Here is a 25,935-nt window from a genome sequence, read left to right as displayed (position 1 = left end):
CTCATTATGGTCATTATTATCTCACCGTGGGGGAGGGGCTCCTGAAGGGCTCTCCATGGGGTCAGGGTTGGGGGCAGACCCTGGGCAGGCCGGGAAGGGCCGCTCGCTCCAGGGACTTAGAGAGGCTCCTGCTAGAACTGCGGCCCAGGCCGGCACTGTCTGCTGAGCCTAGCCTGGACTCTGGAGAGTCGTGGGTTGGGGAATGGGGCCCCCTGTACTGAGACTGACCTGGAGGGTCAGAAGCTACCCTGCCCACTCACACCAAACCCAGCCACTCCACACTCTGCCCTGGGAAGGGCTGCCCCAGATGACAGAGGTGCCAAGGGCCAGTCCAGTAGCCTTGTAACTCTCCCTGACTCCGAGGGGCCTGGCTTGGAAGGCCAGCATCTCCGTCGGACAGATGAGGGCGCTGGGGTCAGGCAGGCCTGGCTTCTCCCCTCCACGGTTCCTCTTTCTCCTCAGGGACCTGTTGGATTCAGCTCCGAGGTGGTGTGAGGCCTGCTGCCTGGAAGTCCTCAGGTCAAAGGGTCCGGTGTTGAAGGAATGGACAGACACAGACGTAGCTGAATGTGGAGGGGAAGCCCTCGGGAAGTCAGCCCTTGACAGAGATTTCCAGAATGTAGCGTCTCCGAATGGGACTCCTCCCAGGGCTCACATGCCCAACCTGAGCAGGCACGGACCGGGTAGCACCTTCTGAAGCAAGCCTCTGGTGGGGGCATGGCGAGCCCAGATGGGCACGGAGGGGCACTCCCTCCCTCCCTTGCTCATCTGCAGGGGTCCAGAGAGCCTGCTCTGCTCCTGCTTCCCCGCTGATGCAGCTTTGCAGCTGGGTCACGTTGCCCTGCCCCCCTGCACCCTCAGCAACCACCCCACAGCTGTCCTTGGCCCTGGGGAGACCTCAAGCCCTCGGAACTGTGGTTTTATCCCCCGGAACAAACAGGAGCCTTTCCCCACTGGATTCGGGGACGCTGGTATGGTAAAGGTTGATGGTCCCTGGGGAGCAGCCTAGATGTGATTATAGGCTCTGAGCTTTGGGCTCAGATCTGGGTTGAAGGTCCTGTTCTAGCACTTACCGAGTGTTCAGGATTGTTACTTAACCCCTCTGAGCCTCGGTCTGCTTATCTGTCACGTAAAGAGATGATCTTACTCCTTTTGGTCGTTAGGACGTTACATGAAGGAGCATGGGTGGATCTGTTTGGTGTGGTGCCCGACGCCCAGTACGCCCTCTGCCAGAGGTGGTGGTGGTTACTATCAAGGGAAACTTTGGTACAGATGCAGAGACTGAGGACCAGAGAGGGTGGTAGCGTATCCAAAGCCGCACAGCTTCGAAGTTTCAGAACCAGGGCCTGGGAGGTCTAGACTCCCAAGCCACAGACTTCTAAGCCTGGCTGAGGGCTGCTCAGAGCCAGGCCTGGCGACCCCCACCTAACAGGACACCACTTTGGGGAGCACAGAAGCAGGGAGGGGAGTCCTTGGGCAAGGGCATGGCTTGTACATAACAAGAGGCCAGTGGTATCATGTGAAGCTTCAGGAAGCTGATAGGCCTGCTTACCTCCAGAGAGACAGGTTCACAGGTTGTCCATGGCTCCAGCCCTAGATACTTTGGTGGGCACTGTTCTCCCTCAGGAACCAGCCTGTGGGATTGATTGTTACTTACCCCTCTGAGATGCCTAGGACTTCACAAGTTTCTGGTAAGATCAAGAGGTTCAAGGGGCCAATTTCTTCTTGGCTACCTTGAGGGAAACAGACCTCTGAGGAACTTCAAGGACACAAGAAAATTGTGAGGTTGTTTTCAGATAGGGGAGACAGTTCTTTTGGGGGATTGTGAATGCCCCAGGGCAGGAGGTTGGGTTGACCCAAGCAAAGGAAGCCTGGGTATTAGAACTGCCCCCTCCTAGGCATGGGACCTCTATGTATTGAAGATAGTCGTGAACTCAAGAGCCCTGTGAGATGGAGGGGGAATGTTGCAAAGTCAGACTGTAGCAAGCACCCGGATCTCGGCCACCCCCATCCCCACCCCTGGTGTGCCCCTCACCAGTGAGAATCTGGGGCCCGGAGAGGGGAAGTGACCCACTCCGAGTCACACAGCAGAGTGATGGATGGGCAAGGGCTTTGGGGTCAGGTCCAATTCTATCTCAGGTGTGACAGCTGCTTGCTGTGCAGGGATCACCGGCACTGTTACATGGCATCCTTATAGACAGGCAGGGAAGTGGCAGGTGAACTCAGGAATGGGGAAGGAAAGGGACTGTATGGGGGACAGTGGGAAACAGGGAGCTGGAGCTTCAGTTGAGACTGGGGTAGAAGCCAAGCCTGGTGATGTCCTCTGATTTGCTGCCAAAGGCCTCGGGGCTGTGTGGGAGGATGGGAGCAGACCCAGGCCCTCACTGCTGTTTGCCCAGGACAGAAAGACTGGCCGTGCCCTGAGGCCCTGGAGGAACAGGCCACCACCTGCGTGTGTTTGCAGGGATGGAGGTGACAGCGAGCCATGGAGAAGGGGTCAGAGAAGCCATGTAGACATTGGCTGCTGTTAGGAGTCCTGGGAGGCTTGAGTCTTTCAGGGCCTGGAGTCAGGGTTTATGAGGGATAAGGAAGGGTTGCAGCTCAGACCGTCTGGAATCAAGTGATTTACTGAGGACCTCACAGAACCTAGTTCCGCGGTCTGTATCACCTTCCCTGCTTCTCTCCCCAATTTGATGTTCCTCTGATGACACAGGGTTAAAAGTCACCGCAGTTCCCATTCCAAAACTCAACTCCAGTCTCCTGTGGAATCTGGCTTGCTAGGATCTCTGATCTCTTCATTCACAATCTCCAGAGGAGAAAAGTCTGATTGGCCGCCTGCCAGCCAATGGATTGGTTGCCCTAACTCAGATGCTCATCCCCTTATCCAATTAGCTGAGGCCAAAGAGCCAATAAGCCAAATTCAGGTGAAGATGATGCTGAAAGGCCTTAGGGACCCTATCAGTCATTTATTGCTACATGACAACCACCCCAAAACTCAGTGGTCCAAAATAACAACAACCATTTCTTTGCTCCAATGTGCAACCTGGGCAGAGCCTGGTAAAGGCGACTCATCACTGTTGTGCATGGTGTTGATTAGGGAGACCTGACCGGGGCCAGAAGATCCTAGGGGGCTTCTGGCCAGGTCTGTCTCAGCTGGGGAGGCTGGAGGGTTGGAGGCCAGCCTGCTCCTCCATTTCCGTGCAGTCTCTCCAGTGGGCTAGCTGGTGGCTTAGCACTCCAAGGTGGCCAAACGGGGACTGCCATTTCTCTCGAAGCCCAGGCCAGGAGTCAAGGCCATTCACAGGCCCATGGAGCTTCAAGGGGAGGGAGGACAGCCGCCAGCTCTTGGTGGGAAGAGCCGCAAAGTCACAGACCATGGGCATGCAGGACTCGAGGGTTAGTGCAGCCCCCGCTGGGGACCTCCATGGGGACCGCAGAGGTGCCTTTGTCCTCTTAGGATCCACTCATTGGTGCGCAAGCCTCTACAGTCTACCCAGGAGTAAGGATTTAGCGAGTGATGATGACTGCCCCACAGATGGATCTCCAGCTGGTGAGGAAAGAGTCAGGATTTGAACCAGGCTTGCTGCCCCTGGGCCAGTGTCCTTTTGAGCAGAACAGGAGGCAGCTCCCCCCACCCTGGGAGTAATATGGCAATAGTAATAATCATTACTATTTACAGGTCAGATGCTTCCCCTACGTTGTCTTTTTCTTCTTTTAAGTTGGCTCCACGCCCAGCATTGAGCCCAACATGGGGCTTGAACTGATGACCCTGAGATCAAGAACTGAGTTGAGATCAAGTCGGATGCTAGCACTAACCGACTGAGCCACCCCAGGCCCCCCTCACTTACATTGTCTCATTTAATCCCACCATAAGGAGGTTCTAATCTGCTCCCCTTCTGGTGAGAAGGCAGACTCAGGGAGAAGTGACTGCCTGGGGGTCCCCACCAGGGAGGGGATGAAGCTGGGATTCCAACTCAGGGCACCAGGACTTCACAGCAGAAAAAGCACTGGACTGGGCCCCTCACATGGAACCACCCAAGACCCAGGCTTCTCATGGGCAGACATGGCCACAGCCACATCCCCGCCCGTGACCACCTTCTGTTGTGGGCCCGGGGTGGGTCGGTGGTGGCAGGTGAGTGCAGGGGCAGGTGCCGCAATCAAGGTTTCTACCAGTCAGTTCCCCCTTCCAGCCCCCAGGCCACCTAGCCTCTGTGGGACCCAGAGGCCCTGCAGCCTGTTCTGAAGACCTGCAATCTGGCCCAGCACCTACCGGGACACTGGGTACTACTGGGTACTGCTGGGTGGGGGTCTGAGAACAGCAGCCATGCAGCACAACCCTGGGTGTTCAGAGTCTTCCCTGGGGGGCACCAGCTCTGACTGCCTGAGGGAGTTGACTGCGGGATTTACAACCTCCCCGTAAACCTATGATGGCTCATCCTGTGTCCCCAGCCTAGACCCTATCCATCATGCCAGCAGATGGCTTGTGTCTGGGAAGTCCAGGGTGGTGGGTCCTTTGGGAGCGGTGGAGACGAAGTGTGCCCTCGTGTCTCATCTCCCACCTCCATCCTGCCCCAGCCCTCGTGCCGAGGCCCGCCTTGGATATGACCCCATCTGGTCACAGGGACTGGGGTCTGGCTCTTCCACGGCCCCTCCAGCTGTATCCCTCATCCCTTCACTCTTGGTCTGGGCTGTGGCACACTGAGAAGGCTCATCCTGGGGAGGGGGCGGCAGGTTGTTCTGGAGCAAGAGGAGGAGGAAGCTGACGGAGAGGAAAGAAAAAGCCAGGCAGGAGGAGGATGGGTGGGACAACCACCATGTCTGGTTCCCAGGATGCAGAGCTCAGCCCAAATGCCGTGAGTAGCATGACTATCTCCCTGGTTTGGTGATGAGTCTCAGAGAAGCTGAGCCACTGCCCAAGGTTGCACAGCTGAGCAGTAGCAACTCGGGAAGCGCGCGCATACACACACACACACACACACACACACACACACACACAATGTTCATTGTGCTCCCATTTTGCAGATAAGGAACTTAGTTTCAGAGAGGGGAAGTGACAGGTCCAAGGCCACAAAAAGAAGGAGTCAGTTGTAGCAGCAGCTCTGACTCAACTAAACCAGGGGTGTGGCAACAGGGAGGCAATTGCTGTGGCCTCCAGAAAGCATCCTTATGGGAAACACAAGGTGAGGCTGGCTCAGGGGGTACCCCGCCCCAGAAGAAGGGAGTAGATTTGCTTTCCCACAGGCATTGACCAACTTATGAAGAAATGTGGTGTCATAAAGAGGAGAGATGTAAGCATAGTACAGCCTCATCTCCGTTGTCTCCTGCCAGCTCCAGAGCCTCTTACAGACCCTCCAAGGCCATAGACCTGGGTGGCAGCACCTAGAGCTGACATAGGGTGTTTATCTCTCTGGGGCTCTCTCCAGACCCCAGGGCTGTGAGGTGACACACTTCCCTGTGTGACCTTGCTCCAGTCCCTAAGTGCTTTGAGGCTGACCCTTCCTAAGGGCCTGAGAGAAGCTGTGCCAAGGGGGACTCCCCACACCCTCTGCTTTCAGGGTTCACCCCAGACCTCAATGATGTCCCCCATTCCACATCCCTGCCCCCACACAGCTGCTGAAGCAAAGCAGGAATTATAGCCGCTCTAGTAGAACATTTACTGCCTGGCCCTGCGTCTGAGCCCATAAATCGCCCTCGCCATGCTTGGTACCAGCCGTGCAATCACCTGGAACAGAGGCTGAAGGGATCCACCAGCCCATGCCCCCACCTGGGCCCTGGCCCACTTAGGCCATCATCTTACCCATTCCCTCCAACCTCCCTTCGGTGCTTCTCAGAGTGGGGCCAGGACAAAGTCCCCACAGGCCTGGCCATCTGAGCAGCCCCATCTCCGCAAGCATACCCTGGAGATCACCTTTCTGGAGTCTTCTGTGGACCTCCTCAGGGTCTCTGCCTATCTTCTGCCCTTTTGGTCCCTGCCCCCACCACCTTACTTTCCCTCCCTCTCTAGCTGGAGTTGGACCAGATGGACTCCAAGAGCTCAGACAAAACCTTCTGCTCTGTGGGGCCACCAACAAGGCAGTAAGACTGGTGGAAGGCCCTGCAGCTGCATGTGCCCAAACAGGACTGCCTAACCACTGGTGGGCACCTGACTGGCCAGGAGCCAGGAAGCCAGCTGTTCCCTTTGTCCTCTGGGGCAGCTGGAAGGGAAAGAGACATTTCTGCAAGGCCCTTGCAGTTGGCCAGAGGCAGAAGGGGCTGCTGGAAGTGTGGGATAGAAGGGAAGATTGTTCTGTGATGAGGAAAAGAGCTGAAGAGGCCCATGATGGTTTCCCAGGTCCTCGCTGGGCCCTCCAGCCAGCATCCAGCCCTTCCCCACGAAAGGAGGCTAACAAACACAGGTGTAGGCAGGGGACGCTGGGGTGGGGAGGTAGATAAGGGAGTAATAGCTGGTAAACACTCCATAGTGGTGGAGTACTGTATCCCACAGGCAAAGGGAGGCTAAGGGACAGTCACCTTTCATGTGGAGAGTACAGACAGGGGAGACCAAAGGCTTTTCAAGGGTCCACAGGCCTTCAGCTCCAGTTTCCCGGTTTAGGATGAGGAAAAATGCTTTGGTCGGTTCCTCTCTGCCCTTGAAGCCTCTCCTGTAACAGGGATAGAACCCCTCTTCTGAGTTCTCAGTGCTCCTGTGAAAAGGAGGGCAGATGAGCAGGGGGTGTGGCAGGGCTGCGGAAGCCGAGGCGGGCGTTCTGTATAGCACCATCTCGACCATGGGGAGCTATGGTGGGTGCCTGAGCATTAGAGGGACACATCTCAGAGTCTAAGGAGGAAAGATTTGAGGTGTGGACAGAGAAAGCAGAGGCAGAGAATGCACACATGAGTATGCACCCCTCTGTGCTCACACATACTCAAGCACACACACACCTACTGCAGCAGGCACAGGTGCAAACGGATTTCCGCAACCTCACCCATCCCCCCACACAACCACACAGCAATTTATGTGTCCACACAGACCCGTGCACGCACCCATGCAAGCAAACACCCTACGTCTACACATTGGTACAGATAATACACGCTCACACTGGTCCACCATGCTCTCACCCGTACATTCACACTAAAGCGCAGACCCGCAGAGCAGCCCCTTTCGAGCAGCGCATGGAAGCACTGCACACATGCCCCCGGGCGACCCCTCACAGAGGTCCACGTCCTGCCCTGTGCTCAGGGCACCTGACGATACACACGCGAGCCTGAGCATGCACACACGTGTGCGCTCACAGACAGCTGCCCCAGCCTTGCTCCACCCTTGGAGCTGCTGCTGGCCAATGAGAGCTTGCTGGGTGCTGTCTCCTAGGCAACCAGTGGAGCTGTCCGGCTCAGGGTTGCGAAGGTGGGGAGGGTGTGGCCACGGGGATGCCCCCACCTCCCCACCCTTGTGCCCTGAGGCCCTCGGGTTTTTTTCCGGGGTTAGATTGCCAAGCTAGGCTGAGGGCAGGAGTGGAAGAGGTACCTTGGAGATATCGTGCCCAAAGCAAATCCCAATGATGTTAGCTCCCCCACCCTACCCTGCATGGGCCACAGACAGTGAGCATCCTGGCCAAAGATGCCTCCTGTGGCCCACCCTAAGAGATCTATGGGAGGACCTGGTTTTGAAGGTTCCAGGTGGGGGGCCTCTATGACCCAGTTCCATGGCCTCTCTCCAGAGGAATCTGAAGAGCTTGCACCATCCCTCTTCCTTTTCCTCAAATGCCCAAGCTTTCCCCTTGGGACCTCCCCACATGTTCTCCCTTCTGCTTGGGATGTCCCCAACTCAACTCTTCCTGCACCATATCCTCTCACACACTCATTTCTTTTCTTCTGGCAACCTTCTGCTCATGGTATAGGTCACTGCTCCAAATAGTCCTTTCCTAGCCACCACTGTCCCTGGCCCCCATTTGAAGTCAGTCCCTGAGCTAGAGCTTGTCATCACTGGGACTAGCAAAAGCACACCTTGAGCCTTTTGAAACACAGGGGATACCAAGAGATGGAGGCTGGTCAAAGGGGCCAAGTACAGGGATGCTTGGGATCTGGAGCCAGACAACCTGGGTCTAAATCCTGGCTCTGCCACATACCAGCTGTGTGTGACTTTGGGCAAGTTGCCCGTAGAGCTGGTGAGGATTAAATTAGATCATGCCTGCAAAGCACTTAGAACAGTCTGGCATGGAGCAACCGACCAGTAAATGCTTCTACTATTCTTCTTATGGACTCCCCATTATAAATAATGCCACCTCCCCCACACAGCTTCCAGAGCCTGGCCTCATTCAGAACATGAGGCCATGGAGCAGGAGACTCTAAGCTGGTGAGCAACAGAGGGTTTGCCCCTCGTACACAGACAGACCTATTCCAACAGCAGGTGCCCTGTCTAAGAGGGAGACTTGTCCCATTGGGGCAGAAATCAAGAGTCCATGGTGACAAACAATTATAATTGTCTTTTACACTCTGTTTGTCACTCTGTGGCATGCATAACTGCTGCAGTGATTTCAAGAATGATCATAGTGCCCCACGTATAAGCAAGCCCCATATGCGTTCTGGCCTCTAGCTCTCCTGTAACCTCCCTCAGAGCCTGGGCAAAGTGGGGTTGTTTTTCAAATGGCCAGCCCCTATCCTCCTGTGCCCTGTTCCCACTCTAGGGGGTGGGTAAGCAGCAGCCCCCCACTCTCCCCCGTTGCTGCAGGACCTCCACTCTGCCCTGATTTGCATAATTGGCTTCTGATGAGATTCACTGAAAGAGATCTGGCACACCCTGGTTTATGTCTGTGCTCCACACTAATCAGCCAGGCATCCAGGAGCATAGCACTGCACTTCTTCCTAAAAACGGAGATAATCTTTCCCACCATACAGTTTGTGGAGAAGCTTGGCCTCGATTCCTATAGAAAGTACCTGGCTTGTGGGCTATGCCCAGCAGGGGCTAGCTGCAGTCCTTTGCTGGGCCCTCCAGGACTATGGGGCTCCAGGCTGGGGTACATTTTAGATTTCAGTGCTGTCTGTATCCAAAATGATCTGATGGCAAGAAGCATAAACCCTCCTAAAGATGTACTCTCACAAGGGGTTTTCTGGAAGCAGACATTCTCAGAGAAGCCCATCATAGCCAGCTTCCCCTCTCTCCTGGTGGCTCAGCTTCTGGCTGCACGGCGTCTTGGGTCACCCGTCTGTCTCTGCAGAAATGATCAGGGGTGGGACGACTGGGTGGTTCAGTGGGTTAAGCCTCTGCCTTTGGCTTGGGTCATGATCTCAGAGTCTTGGGATTGAGCCCCGCATCGAGCTCTCTGCTCAGCAGGGAGCCTGCTTCTCCCTCTCTCTCTGCTTGCCTCTCTACCTATTTGTGATCTCTCTCTCTCTCTGTTAAATAAATAAATAAAATCTTAAAAAAAAAAAAAAGAAATGATCAGGTGCTATCCGAATGAGCACAGCTACCCTAGGAGGGCAGCCTCAGCTACCCATGTCTTCTGTGTTAAATTCTAAATTCCCCAGAGAAACCATGATGGGCCAGGATGAGGTCAGTTGTCCACCCTTTGTCCGGTGAGCTGAGGGAGGGACCAGAAGGTAGGGAGGGCCACGTCTTCAGGGATTTGGGAGGAGTGGGGTCTTTAAGTAGGAGTGTGAGTGGAGTGAAAAATGATGACTTTCCCTAGACCAGTGGTTCGCAACACTGGCTGCACATTGGAATCACCAGGGGAGCTTTAAAAAAATACTGCTACCTAACTCCCACTCCCAGAGATTCTGATGCCTGGGTTGATGCTGCAGTAATAAAATTTTCAAGAGTTCCCCAGGCGATTGTAAAGCGCAGCCAGGGTACCGATCACCACTTTCAAGACTTCCTCCTGGCTGAGTCCACACCACGGTGTCATCCATCCCTCTAGTTTGGTCTCCCTTCAGGCCAGAGGAGAGGTTCATCCTCCGCAGCCTAAGTCAGTGATTCCCAAGCCATCCCCTGGATAAGATAAGGTCAGAATCCTGATTCCCCAGTCTTGTCCAGCCATACTGAATCTGGACGTTTGGAGAGGAGCTCTTCTGATTCTTATCACCAAGCGAAGTGGAGACACTGGGCTGAATGATAACTTTACCCACTGATCAGCTCCATGCAGCTGATATGCAGTCATGGAGGAAATCACCCCAAGTCCCTTCTGTAGAGAAATCAGTGATGGTAGCAAGCCAGACACCCCCAGAGCTCTATGCTCAAAGAACAGGGTGGACATCCATTGTTCTGTCTGCCTTGTGTGAGGTGCCTATGTTCCAACCACATGGTGAGACTAAGAACTGTCTTCTGTCTTCTAATGGAACCATCTGCTATGGCCGTGGCTCCATGTAGGAGAGGGTAGCTAATCCCAGCTGAGCCAATCCATATCCACATCTGCTTGTTAGTGTGAGTAGACAAGGAAAAATGGCACCTTCCCGAAGTGTAGCTAATCAGAAACCTTCCCTAAGATATCTGAACTTGGAACCAGAGAATTCCAATATCGGTGTTTCTCTGGAGTACAGACTGGGAAAGGTGAACCTGGGAGCCACATTCACAGAGGATCCAGGCAGAAGCAGAGGCAAGCGGTGGGGAGAGTCTCTGATTCTGCTTTTCTCTGTGGTACCCTGAGCCTGGCTCTTGGTGGGACCTAGGTCTGAGTCCCAACAACTACGGGCACAGCACAATTAGCAGTCTTGCTACCACATACCATGGGCCACTGTCTACCCTTTCCCAGCTAATCCCACTGTTTCTTGTTACCTGAGTCCTAGGGTCAGTCTCTGTTTTAGGGCCAGTTTCAGTGGATTTCTTCCCTTTTCCAGAAAAATCCATTATAATGTAAGTTTACAGAGAAATTTAAAGAAGCAGAGTGAACCACGAACTGCCAGGTTTCCCTGCGCCAAACTGAAAACCATCTAGAAGTTCTCTCATCTCTGCTCTTCTGTCATATTTGCTCTGTTCTCCTCCTCATCTCTGACAAACAAGCTCTTCTTTTACTTACCAACGTGCACTTAGCTGAGCTTGACCACCCCAAGATAGCAGCCCCTGCCAGAAGCCCACACAACCTGGAATCTCAGTTCCCTGCAGCTAACCTAATAGTCGTGCCCTGATTTTAAATTCCCACGAGACACACTCTGATTGGCCAAGTTGTAGTCAGGTGACCTCAAACTGGTCCAATCAGCTAGGGCTGGGGGAGGGCTGCCGTGGAGAACAAGGACCCACCCTTGTTCACCAGCTCCTGGACACCGTCCTTGGAACTCTGGGACATGAGGGAGATGACTTTTGGATAAACTTAAATGAACCCATACTTTCTCCAAGAGAGCTTGTTCCTCAGCAAGTCAAGAAGAGAGTGGAAATCTTAACAAGGAGGTCGGCTGATAGTGCTAGCGAGGCCTGGTAGCTGGCAAAGAGAGATGGGCAGGGGTGACCCTCACCCTTACCCCTGAGGCAGCAGCTGCAGCCCTGCTTTGCATCCTGTCCAGATATTTCCAGTAAATAAACATTGACGCTTTCGATATCATGTTAATTTCACAGGCGGCTGCTCTGCTGACAGTTTCCACACTCCGCCAGCGCCTCTTGTCAGTTTTAGACTCACAGTCGGACGCCAGCCCTGCTCGCAGGCTGCCCGACATACAGACATAAAAACAAATGGCTCAGAAAGCCCTGGTGAGATGACAGTGAGCAGCATGGGCGCCTAGGTTGGGACGGAGCAGCCCTGTCCACGGTCCTGAAGTTGACCATGGCAAGGACCAGGCCACAGGGCTTAGAATCCACTAGTGTACCCTTGCTTCTCTACCTTTCAGGGCCACAGTTTTCAAGTCTGTGAAAGGAGTTAATTTTGTAGCCTTGCTTCCTTGGGACCTTAACTGCGAGTTGTAGGCAACCTCTGACTCTAAAAGGCGCTTCTTGAACTTCCCAGGGCTGGCTTTGACCTTCCGCACAATTCCCAAAGGCATTTGAGCAGAAGTTTATCCCAATTTTGCAGATGGGATAGCTGAGGCCTAATGCTAGGCAGTAATTTTCTCTGTTTCACAGCAGGAGACAGGAGCAGAACCAAGGCAGGAACTGGGGTGCTGGCTCCAGTTCCAGCTACTTTGACAGCTGTCAACCACACAAACTAAAGTCCTAGGGCCACAGGAATAGTAGGGCCAGAGACCCCTGCCTTGTCCCAAGCTCAGCTGAGCCAGCCCCTTGGAGCATTTAGGCTTCTTCTGGACATGCACAGTCATGAAGCCTCATGCATATGTATGATTTATTCCTATTATAAGCTGAGCTGAGGTTGTACTTTCTGGCTAGGTCCTCCTGTGCTCTAGGACCCTCTCTGTCAGCCAGTGTTTTTAGGTTTCCTTCAGGGAGCCCACTGATGGGCCCACTTTACCCCACACCAACACACACTGGGAGCTGAAGGTGGGAAGCTGGGCCAGATGCTCCTTCTGGGTGCTGGGATGCCTTCCTTCTTCTTCTGGTTGCTGCTACGGCTGCTTCTAGATGCTTCCACCTGGTGGGAAGAAACACTTGCATCAGTAGGGCCGGTCCTGCCACACATCCTGTCACCTCCCCAAGGCCCTAGTTGGACCCCAAGAGGAATGAGGCTGAGGCAGGTTATAAGCAACTACAGTGATGGCCCACCTCCTTGTCTGCCATCTACTTCCTGAATAAAGTCTTCACTAGCCTGGAGGGACATGTGGGGGCACTGCAGCCCAGGGGTGGTGACAGGAAGCAGGAGGAGACATCTTGACCTCCCAGGTTGCTGTCCAGGGTGACTCAGATAGCCATCTTCTCTGGGGGCAGGGCTCTGGAGCGCCCACATGGCAGCTCACACCCACTCACCACTGGCGCCTGCTTCTGCTCAATAAAGACTCATTAATGGACTTAAGTGAATTAGAGTCATTAACACTGTTATCAGAGGCCGGCAGAGGTTGGCGCCTGCCTTCTAGGCCCAACCCACAGTCTGGGGAACTTGGGCAAGGCCTTCACATCTCAGGGCCCTCACCTATAAATTGGGGTATAAATGTCCCCCGACCCCCACCACCTATACACACACACACACACACACATACACACTTAGCACTATAGCTTCCATCACCTATAGGCAAAAAAAATTTTTTTTAAAGATTTATTTATTTAGGGGCATCTGGGTGGCTCAGTTGTTAAGCATCTGCTTTCAGCTCAGGTCATGATCCCAGGGTCCTGGGATTGAGCCCAACATTGGGCTCCCTGCTCAGGGGGGAGCTTGCTTCCCCTTCCCACTCCCCCCTGCTTGTGTTCCCTCTCTCGCTGTGTCTCTGTCAAATAAATAAAGTCTTTTTTTTTAAAGATGTGTTTATTGATTTGAGGGGGTGGGCAGAGGAAGAGACAGAGCCTTAGCAGACTCCCTGCTGAGTGCAGAGCCCGACGTGAGGTTCAATCTTACAACCCTGAGATCACGACCTGAGCTGAAATCAAGAGTCAGATGGATACTCAAATGACTGAGCCCGGAGGCATCCCTAGGCCAAGATTTCTAAGGTCCTAAGGCTGGCATTCAAGGCCACCTGGCCTGGTTCTTTCCACCTCTCTAGTTACTCTTCCACCCCGCCCCTCATCCCTATTTCGCTGCATACAGATTTGTGCTTTGCACATGTTACTTCCTCTGACTGGAAACTCAACTCTGCTTTTTCCCTAATCCTGCCCCAGACTGCTAAACTTCTGAGCACCCTTCAAACCCCTATGCCAGTGTTACCTCCTCTAAGAAGGCTTCCCTGACCAGCTCCCCCTGCCTATCCCAGGCTGGGTTACATAGTCGCTCTCTCTGGGGTCACCTAAGGGAACCACCCATAAGAGAGGTTATGTCTTGGACAAATATGAAAGAAAGCCCACTTTCCCCATGAGGAATTGCCCTGAAGGGCTTGTTCCTAAGCAAGTCAAGAAGAAAGCAGAAGTCAGGACAGAGCCCCAGCTTCCCTCTGTCATCTGCGGTGTGGTCGTCTATTTTGGTGTTTGTCTCCCCCACCAGCTACATCTACTTGAGAGATCAGAGTCCAGGTCTGTCTCACCCAGCGCCAGGCACAAAAAGGTGTACCCCTCAGTTGGATTTCCAGAGGAGGTAAGGGGGTGGGGGGAATAGTTCTAGGAGCTTCCTCTAGGACTTTTTCTCCAAAGAGCCCTTGTCAAGAAGGAAGGACACAGCCTCCCTCCAATCCCTTCCCCACTCCCTCCCAATTCCCTGCTCAGCACCTTCAGAATCACTTAATTTTTACAGATTTTTTCCCTCCTTAATTACAGCTCATGTAACAAATAACAAATAAATGAGGGGGGGCAGGGGACAGGGAAGAAAATCGCAGATGCTGCCAGCCTCTCACTGCGGCATCCCATTCCAGGAGCTCGGAGCTAGGACAGAGGCAGTGGAAGGGAGGCTTTCAGACCAGAGAGTGGTTCTCACACTGTACCTTCTTACTGTCTGTGGCTCTAAGACGAGCTATATTGGGCCCTCTCCAGGCCAGAGACTTTCTTGGCCATACCACACGGGTAGGAGCTCTCTAGACCTCTCCTGCTCTGGCCCCTGGTGAGGGAATTGTCCACGAAATGAAGATGATACATTGCAACTGCCGTTCATTGAGGGCCTTCAGTGTACCAGGCACTTGGCTCAACCACTGCTCTGATCATCACAGCAACACTTCCCACAAGCCATTCTAGAGGGGGGAAACTGAGGCCCAGGAAGAGAAAGTGATTCCCCACTAGGAAGTAGGTCTGATTTCAAAGTCTGCACTTTCCATGAAACCATGCTGCCGCCCACCCATATGAGCACACCTACCCCCTCAGAGGGTCTGAGCATCTCCTGGGCAATCCTACCACTACCTCTGCTGTCCCAGCAAGAGCCACATTCTCTCTCTTTCCTCCTCTCTGGGTTGGGTACAGACGAGGAAAGCAGCCCAAATCCTCAAAATCCTTTTTGCTTTCTCACTGCCTATACTGGATGGGTAAAGATGGTCAGAAGCATTTTTATTGAAAGGGGTGTAAAAACAAAGCCCAGGGGCGCCTGGCTGGCTCAGTGGGTTAAGCATCTGACTTTGGCTCAGTTCAGGATCTCAGGGTCCTGGGATCAAGCCCCGTATTGGGCTCAAGCCCCTGCCTGAGTTGGGCTCCCCACTCAGCAAGGAGTCTGCTTGTCCCTCTCCCTCTGCCCCTTTCCCTACCCCCTCACCCTCTGCTGCTCCCCCTCTCCTCATCCTCTCTCTCTCAAATAAATACAAATCTTTAAAAAGATAAATAGAAACAAAGCACAAAGGAGCCAAAAACAAACCATCAAGACATACTTTTTTTCTTAAAGCATGAGGACATGACCGCCAAGCCCCAGTTTCAAATCTGTCAAGGCTGCAGCAGGGCAGTAAAGCCTTGGGTCTGCTGGGCCTGGTGGCTCTGGGCCTCTGTGGCTCTGGGCCACCCTGCCTTTCACTGACAGACTCCTTGGAGAACTGACCCTGAAGAAGAACTAATCTAAACCCAGCTGCCCAGGTCAACGCTGATTCCTTCTCTGTCAAGAGATTTGTCCCTTATGCCTGGGTGGCTCAGTCCGTTGGGCTGCTGCCTTCGGCTGGGGTCACGATTCCAGGGTCTTGGGATCGAGTCCTGCACGAGACTACTTGCTCAGTGGGAAGCCTGCTTCTCTCTCTGCCTCTGCCTGCTTGTGCCCTCTCTTTCTCTCTGACAAATAAATAAATAAATCTTAAAAAAAAAAAAGATTTGTCCCTTACGGATCTGGATTTCTCTTGATTTAAGGGGTGGGTGAATTCTATCCACCTCCCTTGCCCCCAGGCAGGGATCATGGAGCAGCAGGAATAATGGAGGTGACTTTGACCTCTGAAGGGGTGGGAGGAAGATGCACACACAGCTGGGAGTGTATTGTTCCCGACCCACCACTAATCCAGGGGCCTCAGGTACAGCCATGTAGTAGCGCACATGGGGAAAGGGCAGATAGGCCAGCTGGTGGGGTAGGTACAATTCATTCATTCATTCATTCATTCATTCATTGAATATTAATTCAACATCTACGCACTGTGTGCCAGGCAGTGCTCCTCCTGCTGTAGGCACTGGGGACGGTGAAGGACAAAACCCAGACGGGTTCCTGGCTTTGTCACTCTTAGAGTCTAGTGTAAACATTTTCTGTAAAGGCTGGAAGTAAATATTTTATGGTTCATGGGCCACATATAACCTTTGTTGCACATTCGTCTTTGTTTTCTTACAGCCCTTTCAGGATGCACCAAGGAGCCTTAGCTCACCCGCGGCACAGAAACAGATTGCTGGCTGAATTTGGCCCACGGGCCCTAGTTTGTCAGTCCTGGGTCTGGTGCAACCTATCCCACAGAAGGATAATTTAGATTTTTAGTGGTTTCATTTAAAAAGTGGAACGAAATGGTGAAATTAATTTTAATGATATAGTTTATTTAAGCCAATATATTCATAATATTTTCATGTTAAGATTCTTCAGTGGACACCCCCACACACACACCATTGCTCTCAAAGTGGAGTCCAAAGTCCCTTCCTGTGGTCTGCAGGGAAATATGTCAGCATGGTTTTTGCTGTAAGTAACAAAACAGCAAACTAGTACTGCCTTAAATCTAGACAAATGTATGCACAAAACAGGAAGTCGAAGTACGTGGACCTCCTTTCGCTTCTCATTGGCCAGAACTGGGTCATGTGTCCATTCTCGAGCCAATCATTCACTGGTAAAGATACAGACTTGCCACTCCACTGCCCAGGGCTGAGGTCGGTGGATTCTTCCGCTGCTTGGGGAGATGGGTGGGGAGGAAGTTGTGACACTCACTGCTCCTGCACAGCCCTCTTGCGTTGGGTTTAGGGCCTGCCCCCAGCCTGTCCCCCCACACCCAACCTCACTATGATCTAACCTCCTCGGGTCCACCGAAGTGCCTTCCTTCCTTTGCCTGTAAGACTTCATACATGCTGTTCCTTCTCCTTGGAATGCTTTTCCCTTTCTCCGCCTCTCTCCCCACCTTTGCCTGGCTACTTCCTCTTGTCCTCTAAGCTTCAGGCCAGATGCTGTTTCCACAGGAAAACCACACCTGGTCCCCCAGATCAGATCGAGGGCTCCGGGAGGGACAGAGACCATAGCCGACTCACTTCCCAGGGTCTGGCACAGAACCTACGCAGAGTAGGTACTTGTTGAATAGGACCACTTCTCATTGTAGAATTGTGGTGAGAGAGAAGACAGAGCAGTTCTCCATACCACCCAGGGCCTTCTAGAGAGTAGTACCCTGTCCAGGGAGAGGCCAGGTCAGGAGACTCAAGTTTGGGTGCCAGGTCTCCCCCTGACCTTGGGTGTGACCTTGGGCAGGACTTCTCTGAGCCTGACCAGGTTTGGGGGATGGTGGGTAGATGAGAATGCTGGGAGCTGGGGCAGGGAGCTGAGGCCAGGGCACATGAGTTTCCTCTGCCCAAGGCAGGGACTGAGATGCCCGCAGAGCCCATGTAGAACCAGGCCTCCTCAGCGGGGAGGGCTCCAAGCCTCTAAGAGAGTAGGAGACAGGAAAAAAGCACGATTGAAATTCCATCAGGCACTCACTGAGCCTGCTCCCTGGAGCCCCTGTGCCTTTGTTCCGTTTAATCAATATGTAATTAAACTGAAATCCCAGCTTAAGAATTTCCAGCGGTGTTTAGACCAGGCTTTCCAAGGGGCTGGCAGATTTGAGGCTCCTGGGTCCTCTAGCTATTAGCCCTTCACCAGCCTGGCCTCTGCCCCGCCCCACCCCGCCTCAAGGTCACCTTCCCAGCCGGCCAGGCCCCAGTGGGACTCTAGTCTTCCACAGACTTTCTGGAGGAGATGGTGGGGCCTCCCAGGGGCAAGAGATTCAGGAGGAGCATGCAAGCTCCCTCGGTCACCATGACCACCCCAGGGCCATCCTGGGTCCAGTTGTCCTTGTGTGACAGGGAGGAAACTGAGGATAGTGAGGCCATAGTGGAAATGACTCTCAAGCTGCACCCCCCACCTACCTCCTCTCTACTCTCTCCTTGGGGTGACCCAGGACTCTGACGCCACAGGCTGCTGCGTGCCGAGCACTTACCATATGTCATACGCTATTCTGACTCCTTCACATGCATTAACCCATTTACTCTTCCAAAGAGCCCGTGACGGGGGTATTCAGAGTAACTCCATGTTAAGATGAGGAAACTGAGGCCCAGAGTCCCCGGGGGTCCCCAGCTAGTTGATGGTGGAGCTAGGATTAACCCCAGTGCTGCTTGTTCCAGAGCTTTAAGCACTCAGGGCCCTGGCATTGGGACCTCACTGCTAAGACCCTCTGACCTCTGTCACCAGGAGCCAACAGACAGCCCAGTCCCCGTCCTGGTCGGCCCCACACCTGCCACAATCATTCTTCATGTACCTCCTCACAAGCCCAGAACTGGCTTTCAGGTGCGAGGCTGAAACTCCTCCAGGGCTCCCACCGTCAACACCTCCAAGTCCTCCGAGTTCTTCTGCACGGACAGCTCTGTGTTCAGGGACGTCTGAAACCCTGCCCTTAAATCAACATTGGCCAGCGGAAACAGCATGAGCCACAAGGGTAAGGCACACACGCTAGTAAGGAAAGGCACTGAAAGAAAAAAGAAGCAGGTGTAATGAATTTAAATATATATTTAACCAGAAGAATCTAAAATATTATCACTTCTGCATATAATCAGTATTAAAAAACTATTGAGCTCTTTTACGTTCTTTTGTAGCTGTCAGTCTCTGAAATCCGGTGTGTATTTTCTACTTAGAGCACATCTCGATCTAGATGGGGCAAGTCTCAAGTGTCCAGTGGCCACACACAGCATCCATGAAGGGAGAGTGCCCTCCTCCCAACCTATCTGACAAAACCTGGATAAGAAGCCCTCAAGGAGCCATGTGGGACCTCAATAACCAGCCGAGACGGCCCAGCTCCTGTGTGACAGGTGGCAAGGACCCCAGGAGGCATCAGGGGAGGGTTTGGAGAGGGTGGGGCTGCTGAGGCTGGGGTAGAGTCCAGACAAAGGAACAAGATGGGCAAGGCCAGGCCAGCCAATCCTGAGGTTTGAAGTTGGCCTCTCTGTGCAATGTCCATCCTCACTCACCACAGCCCTGGTTAATGTAGTAGTAAGTCTGGGGTAGAGCCAAGGCTGGACTGGGTCCTGACCGGAGAGAAAGGTGTGGGGGGAGAGCTCATACAGCTGGAGAACAACCAAAGGAACACACTTGGGCATCTGGGCTGCATGTCCTTTGTCCTCCTAGTCTTTCTTGGATATGGGCCTCCCAGGTGGAATAGTCAGGGGATTCAGGACCAGAACCTGAACTCTGCACTGAGACTTTGACCTTGAGAGAGGCTAGGGGCTAGGCCCAGGGGGAACAGCCAGATAAGCAAGGGCAGGCAGGCAGCAGAGGTCTGATCTTCTCTAGCCAAAACGGCAGTGGAGCTGCCAAAACAGCCTTGGAATCCTGGAAGCATCTTTCAAAGGGGTTGATATTTATGGAAGCACCCAGAATCTTGCTTGGAGAGCAGAAGGTACTCAATGTGCTTACTCTGAACCCAAATCTGTAGGTCGTAGGGAGCCGGTGCCTGAGTGGGAGAGTGGCCAGAATGGGAGCCCAGGAGCACTGGGTACAGAATGGGTGGGTGGGACAATGCGGTCGATGAGGTCAGAGGCAGTGACCATGACACTGCTCAAAATGGCCAGCCCCAGGTTCAGCCGGCCTGGTCCAGACCACAGATGCCGTGGGGGGGGGGGGGCAAGAGGGCTCCAGCCAGTCCCAAGGTTGGGCTGGTGGCTGTCCCGGCCCAGCCTTCTTGAATGGAACCTCAAGACAGCTGTCCTGGAGCACAAACAAAGCTCTTTCCTGGGGATGTCCCCACAGGCCACTCCCCTCCTTTCCTCCCTCCCTTCTGGTTTGTGCCAGCCTTCAAAGATGATGTAGGGGCCGCTTGTGGAGAAAGGGCTAGTTGAGATGAAAGAGAAGGCTAAGAAAATGTGACGGGGGTTCAGCTCCCCAGGGACTGGTGAGAGCGGGAGGCTGGCTCTGGGTCGTGACAGTCATGATGATTGAAATCCTCCCCAGCTTCCTCCTGACACCAATGCCTTCTCCCCCTACTCTTAGGACCCTCCCTTGGAGATGGTGGCAAAGGCTATTGTCTTCTGTTGCCAAGGGACAACCAGAGCAATTAGTGGGTTTCCTGTACCAGGCTTACCTTGCATGGCACCCTCTCTCTGAGCTCTTAGCCTGTGGCCTCGACCCACTGGCCCTTTCCAGAGCAGGATGGGGGAGAGGCAGAGAGAGCCGGGTTGGTTGGTCGGGGAGGGGGTAATGGATTTGGGGCCCACGGAGGCCTGGAGACACAGGGAAGTGCAAAGCATGGCTCAGGACCCAGGACCTTGGCACCTCCATGTCTGTTCTATGTCTGGGAAGTGCAGAGGGAGTGCAGAGCTGCAAACAGGCTCCCCGCATCAGCTAGGAGACTCCCAGGCTGCAGGCTTTCAGGGTGCACCCACGACTTTTGCTGAAGCTTTATACTATCTGTATTCTTTTCCTAATACTCTTTAAGCCAACTTACTTTTTTACTTTGATAAATTTTATTTATTTATTTATTTATTTTAAAAGTTTTGTTTATTCATTTAAGAGTCAGGGAGAGAGAGAGAGAGAGCTGGGGGGCAGGGGCAGAGGAAGACAGGATCACAGACTCTGCACTCAGCAGAGCCCAATGCCCGGCTCCAGGTGGGGTTCGCCGTGGGGCTCCATCTCATGACCCTGAGATCACGACATGAGCCCCAGAGATGTTTCTTTTAAAATATATTTACCCAGGGGTACTTGGGGAGCACAGTCGGTTAAGCATCTAACTCTTGGTCTCTGCTCAGTCATGATCTTGGGGTCATGAGAGTCTGCTTCACATTCTTTCTCCCTCTTTCTCTGCCCCTCCTGCTCATGCTCTCTCTCATATACATAACAAAATGAAAAGAAAACCTTTCTACTAGTAACTTCAGAAAAAAATCTATGCTCAATTTTCATAAATAAAAGGTATGTGTGAAACCAAATGCAATGACAGTGATAAAAATGTGACCCCATTCTAAAACATTAACTAATCTTGGAAATCAGCAGTCTTTGAGTCTGAAGCCTGTCATTTTTGTTTAAGGGAAGAAGATTTGCAAGAGTTGGAGGTGCTGAAGGTGAATCAGCTGAGCCTTTCTCGATGTTTCCAGAGAGCTTTTGAGGCTAACTGGAGGCAGACTAACTTTCCCATCGAGTAACCATTTAATGACAGGATGATGAGTTTGTGTTTGACATAAAACCACCTCCCTACCCCCTGTCACCTCCATTTTCCCCCAGGTTAATCCTGGTGTCAGGACCACCGGCCCAGTGGCACCTGCCGCACAGTGCATTTGGGGAAGTCATGTAACTTCTGAGCCTTAATCTGCTCATCTATAACATGGACAGAGTTTTTTGAACTTGCAATGAAATAATAGCAGCTCATTGTTGCTATTATCACATAGTAGACACTCAATAAAGATTTCCATCCTTTTTTGGCAACATTGTTGACTCTCCTAAGGCCACTGTTTGAGCTGTGGGGTCATTTATGACAGCCCAGGACCTAGTCCCTCGTAGAACCCCAGGTGCATAAACAGAAGCATGTGTAATTTATTATTCTTCAGGTGGTCAGACCCACTAGGAAGGCCATCGGGAGCAGCTAAGGACATTCCCAGAGCCTACAGCTTGTGCCTCTCTGGACCTACAGGGCAGGGAGGCCCGTAGGACACTGTCCCGGTGCCTGGGGATCCACAGAGAGCAAACCCTGCCCCCTCTTCATCCCAGACCCTGATTGTCAGGGAGGACACAGGACCAGGGCCAGGAAAAACAGGGAGCAGGGAGACGGGGTGCGTAGGTCACCGAGTAGTCTTGGGCCCCAATTGCAGAAGGAACGTCTAGTGAAAAGCTGAGGACATTACTCTGGGGTCAAGACCTCTTCATTCTGGGGGCGGTGGAGGAGTCCTGCAAGAAGGTGAGGAGGGAGAAGAGAGGCAGTGTGCCTGCAGGGGGAGCCTCCCCTCAATTCTTCTGGCTCTATTTTACTTCCCAGACATCCCTCCACTCCTATCAGCCTTGGGTAGGGCAGGGGATCTAGATGCTTGCCCTAGCCCGCCGCCCCCGCACCCCGCCCCAGACAGGGTCAGGCTAGGCAGCTTCCCAGACTCTGCCCTCAAGACCGGCCTGCTGGCCCAGATGGAGCCACGGGTGTCATCTGGAAGGAGAGGAGAGACAGGCACCTGTAAATGTCAGAAGGGGAGGAGAGGTGAGAGAGGCAGGGGTGGAGAAGGGAGGGAATGGGGTGGGATCTCCTCCAGCCCTCCCCTAACTGCATCTCAGAGATGCAGCCCCCTGAATCTGTCCCAAGAACCCCAGTGTGGCCAGGGTCACTGCTCCACGCTATGAACGGGGAAATGAATCAGAGGGAGGCTCTGTCTTCCCTTAGTTACATTTGGGGCCCTCCTCCTTCCAGTGGGGGCAGTGGGCACCTGTGGGTTAATGCATTTGCCTTCCAGAATCATACGCAAGGAGGATTTCTGGCAGCCTGGAGTGGCCTTGGAAAAGGGCTCTTAAAGGACCTACAAAACACCTGCCAGGGCCGGGACAGCTCCTTCCACAGGCACATCTGCCCTGACCATCTTAGAAGGGCCAGCCGCACCTGAACATGGGTGCTTCAGCTGGGGGTCCCTCTCCCTGTGTCTCCTCAAGGCCAGCTTCCCCCCACATCCCTGAGTGGCGAAGCTCACCATGCTGGGCAGAGGCAGAGAAGCTTCCCGTCCACTTTGGGCCATGCCTGTGTGCCCAGGGTAGCCCTGACATGAGCCCCTTAAAGGTGGCATGCCAGCCATGGAGGGGGCCTCTGGAGCCAAGTGTGGAAAAGGAGGGGCCTAAGAGCAGATGTTGAACCAACATCATAGACCTAGTCAGGGCCCTAAACCCTAAACCCAGTTAAAAGAGGCTCCTGCCCTGAGCCCTGCACATTAGACAGCCAGCTTTGCACCTGGAACACTGCCGTGAGGGACCTCCTCCGTGGGCCCCCCCTTTCTGAGAGGGCACCATGCCTCTGATGCCCACACTTGGGTCCTGAGGGGTCTCCAGGGGCTGTGTGCATGGTATGGGGACAGAGCGTGGCCTTGCAAGCTAAGGTGTCTGTCCCCCTGTAGGTGAGCAAGGCCCTTTTCAGGGTGAGACACAGCCAGGGGTGAAGGGAAAGGAGAGGAGAAGCTGGCCAGGGCTTAGGGCTACAGTCTAGGGCCAGCTTTTCCCCAGAATTCTATATTTGAACCTGGCCTTTCAAGTTGCTATGAGGTATATTTGTCAAAGTAGGAGCCTAGAACATGTTTAACAGTTTGCTAGCTTGATTTATAATTTAAACACCTAGATGTATGTCATACAGACTTTCTTTTATACCGTCACCCCAGATCCTGCAAATGTTAGGGGTGAGCCTGAGCTCGGGGCGTCATTAGACTCAGTGACCTGTGCTCTGAGATGCTCTCTGCCAGCAGTGTGGGGCAAGGCAGCCACCACCACGAGGTGTGGCCCTGGGCACAGTTGTGAGCAAGCACCAGCCTATGAGGTCTCCCAGCTGGTAGGGATTTGAGTTCAGCGATGAACTCCCCATTGCACAGATGGCAAAACCGAGGCCTAGAGCATTCCAGGGAGGACTAGCGGGTTCCACTGATGTGCGTGCGCAGAACCCAGGACCACGCACACGTCTGTGCCAAGGCAGGGTACCCCGTGTGTCAGCGGGGGTGTGCACGCACAGGACTGCATGCACAGGCGATTTGGGGGGACTTGCTTTCTTCACATTTGTTCTGCACCACGGAAGATCCATCATTTCCTTTTCCTGAAATGATGTTGACCTGATTAAAATTTTTATTGGATTTTGCAAAATAATTTCATATACAACATTCCCTGGGGGGAGTCGCTGGAGGAGGCGATGGCGGAGGATGGCAGGGAATGGGGGTTGGGGGGCTAATAGGCGAAGAGAGAGCCACAAGTAGCTTTAGAAAGAGCTTGAGTTGGAAAATATTTCACAGGCTGCTGAAATGACCGGCGGGGGGCAGGCCGGGCAGCAGGGAGATGAAAGGCTGTGCCTTGTGAGTCGTGTTCTTGGGAAGCTGCAAGTAGAGCACTGAAGTAGGCCGGCCGTGGGAGGACCGGAGGGCATCAGAGGCCCGCGCCCCCAGAGGGACCTGCAGGGGCCGGAGAGGAGGGCTCCACGGGCACAGGGGACAGAGGTTGGCTTATCCCCTCTTGCCTCCCTCCCCAGCCCAAGGCCTTGGCTTGCTGCTGGTGGGATTGTCAGGGTCTGCTTGCATGTGCCTATAGGGGGATGGGGTCAAGGCCAAAGCCAAGGGAGGCTGCGGATGGCAGTAGCCGAGTCAACACCCCTTCTGCGGTAGTGGCCACCCTGTGGGAGCATTTGGGGACCTGGGTTTCCCCCAGCCTGGCTCAGCCACGGGTGGCCAAGTGACCTTGGGGAAATCATTTAAGCTCTTGAGGCTACGTTTTCTCACTCTGAGGTGTTGGCAGGACTCGAGGAGACAAGGGGTGCAAAGGGCTAGCACAGCTGCTCTCAGGCCTGGCAGTTGTTTTATTTATTACTATGGTTATGTATTCATTCATTCATTCATTCATTCTAGAAACTTCATTCTGCCTACCCTCTGCCAGGCACATGGGGGGTGGGGAGTGGAAAGTGCCTGACCACCTGGGGCTCCCATTTTAGAGGGGAGACCAACACCAAACCAAGTAAGAAAGTAAAATAAATTCTATTTTCGATGGTGATAGGTGCTGTGGAAGGAAATCAGCAGGAACCTGGCAGTTCTGGGAGGGGCTGCCGTTTGTGCAAGGGGTCAGGAAAGGCTTTTGAGAGTAGATGTGAAGCGGGGGAGGCGGTGATTCCGTGGGTCTGGGCGAATAGAATCTGAGATCAAGGGAAGAGTAAGTGCGAAGGCCTTGAGGTGCTGGTTGTTGGACATGCTGGGGGCACATCAGAGAGGCCAGTGAGGTGGAAGCAGAGTGAGTGGGGGAGGGAGAGAGTGGAAAACATGAGGCCAGAGAGGGGAGGGGCCACATCATGAAGACCACACAGGTGGTTGTGAGGACCTGGGCTTTCTTCTCTGATGGTGACAGGAGCCGTGGCAGGGTTAGCCTTCTCCCTGGAGGAGTGAGTGTCTTCTCTTCTGGTGCACAGGTGAGCCAGGTGCCTGCTCCCCAAAGACAGGATAGTTAGGTGGGAGCCCTTGACCCCTACCAGGGAACGCCTGGAACAGGAAAGGATGGGGGGTGGGGAGGCAGAGCGGCCCACAGGCCCCAGCCTCTCTGCTGGGCCTGGACCAGTCCCTGGACCACAGGACAGTCAGGACAGTCCCTGGACCACAGTGGCCAGTCCCAGGGTCTGCCTCGCCCCGTCATGGGTGCTAGCCGCCCCTCCCGCCTCACATTCCCAGCGCTCTCCACAGCCTGGACGCTCAGCCCGTCAGTTCCAACCACTGGTTTTGTTTGTGCAATCTCAACAAGAACGGGAACGAAATCAGTTCAGTTGATGAAAACAAACCTCTACAAAGGGACAGAGTGCCAGATCGAGCCTGGCCAGATCCGTAGTGGGGAGCCCCACCTGGGGGAGGGCCCTGTTACGGCAGACACAGCAGAAAGCCCCCATAACCGAGGAGGAAACATAAACCCTCTGCGGGAGACCTGACCCGTTCAGGGTCAAAGACTGGACACACAGACGTCCTGAGTTCCCACGCCGTGAAGGGACATCACCAGCCCTGGGGGAGGCAGTAAAGACAAGCCAAGTTCAGGGTCGCAGTGCCCAGGTCCGGGAGGGCGGGAGGGGCTGAAGTCCAGCCCAGGCAGCACTCATGACTCTGCACCCTGGCCTGGAGCTGTGTCCCCTGGAGGAAGGACGTCTCTTTCTAATTTGCCC

General features: G+C 53.8%; 1 long non-coding RNA gene across 1 annotated transcript; it reads right to left on the bottom strand.

The window, feature by feature from the left end:
- Positions 1-12,232: 12,232 nt before the first annotated feature.
- LOC101687443 lies at positions 12,233-19,576 on the bottom strand. Its single transcript, XR_199896.2, has 3 exons — positions 19,512-19,576; positions 18,361-18,567; positions 12,233-12,485 (listed from the first exon to the last, which is right to left on the bottom strand). It is a non-coding gene; the product is annotated as an uncharacterized LOC101687443 (long non-coding RNA).
- Between the last annotated feature and the right edge of the window lie 6,359 nt (positions 19,577-25,935).

This window comes from Mustela putorius, unplaced genomic scaffold (assembly GCF_011764305.1).
Source record: "Mustela putorius furo isolate JIRA1106 unplaced genomic scaffold, ASM1176430v1.1 tig00003972_pilon_pilon_pilon, whole genome shotgun sequence".
NCBI classification, from domain to species: Eukaryota; Metazoa; Chordata; class Mammalia; order Carnivora; family Mustelidae; genus Mustela; species Mustela putorius.
Note: the sequence above shows the minus strand (reverse complement) of the source record. Positions and strands in the feature narration are given on the sequence as shown.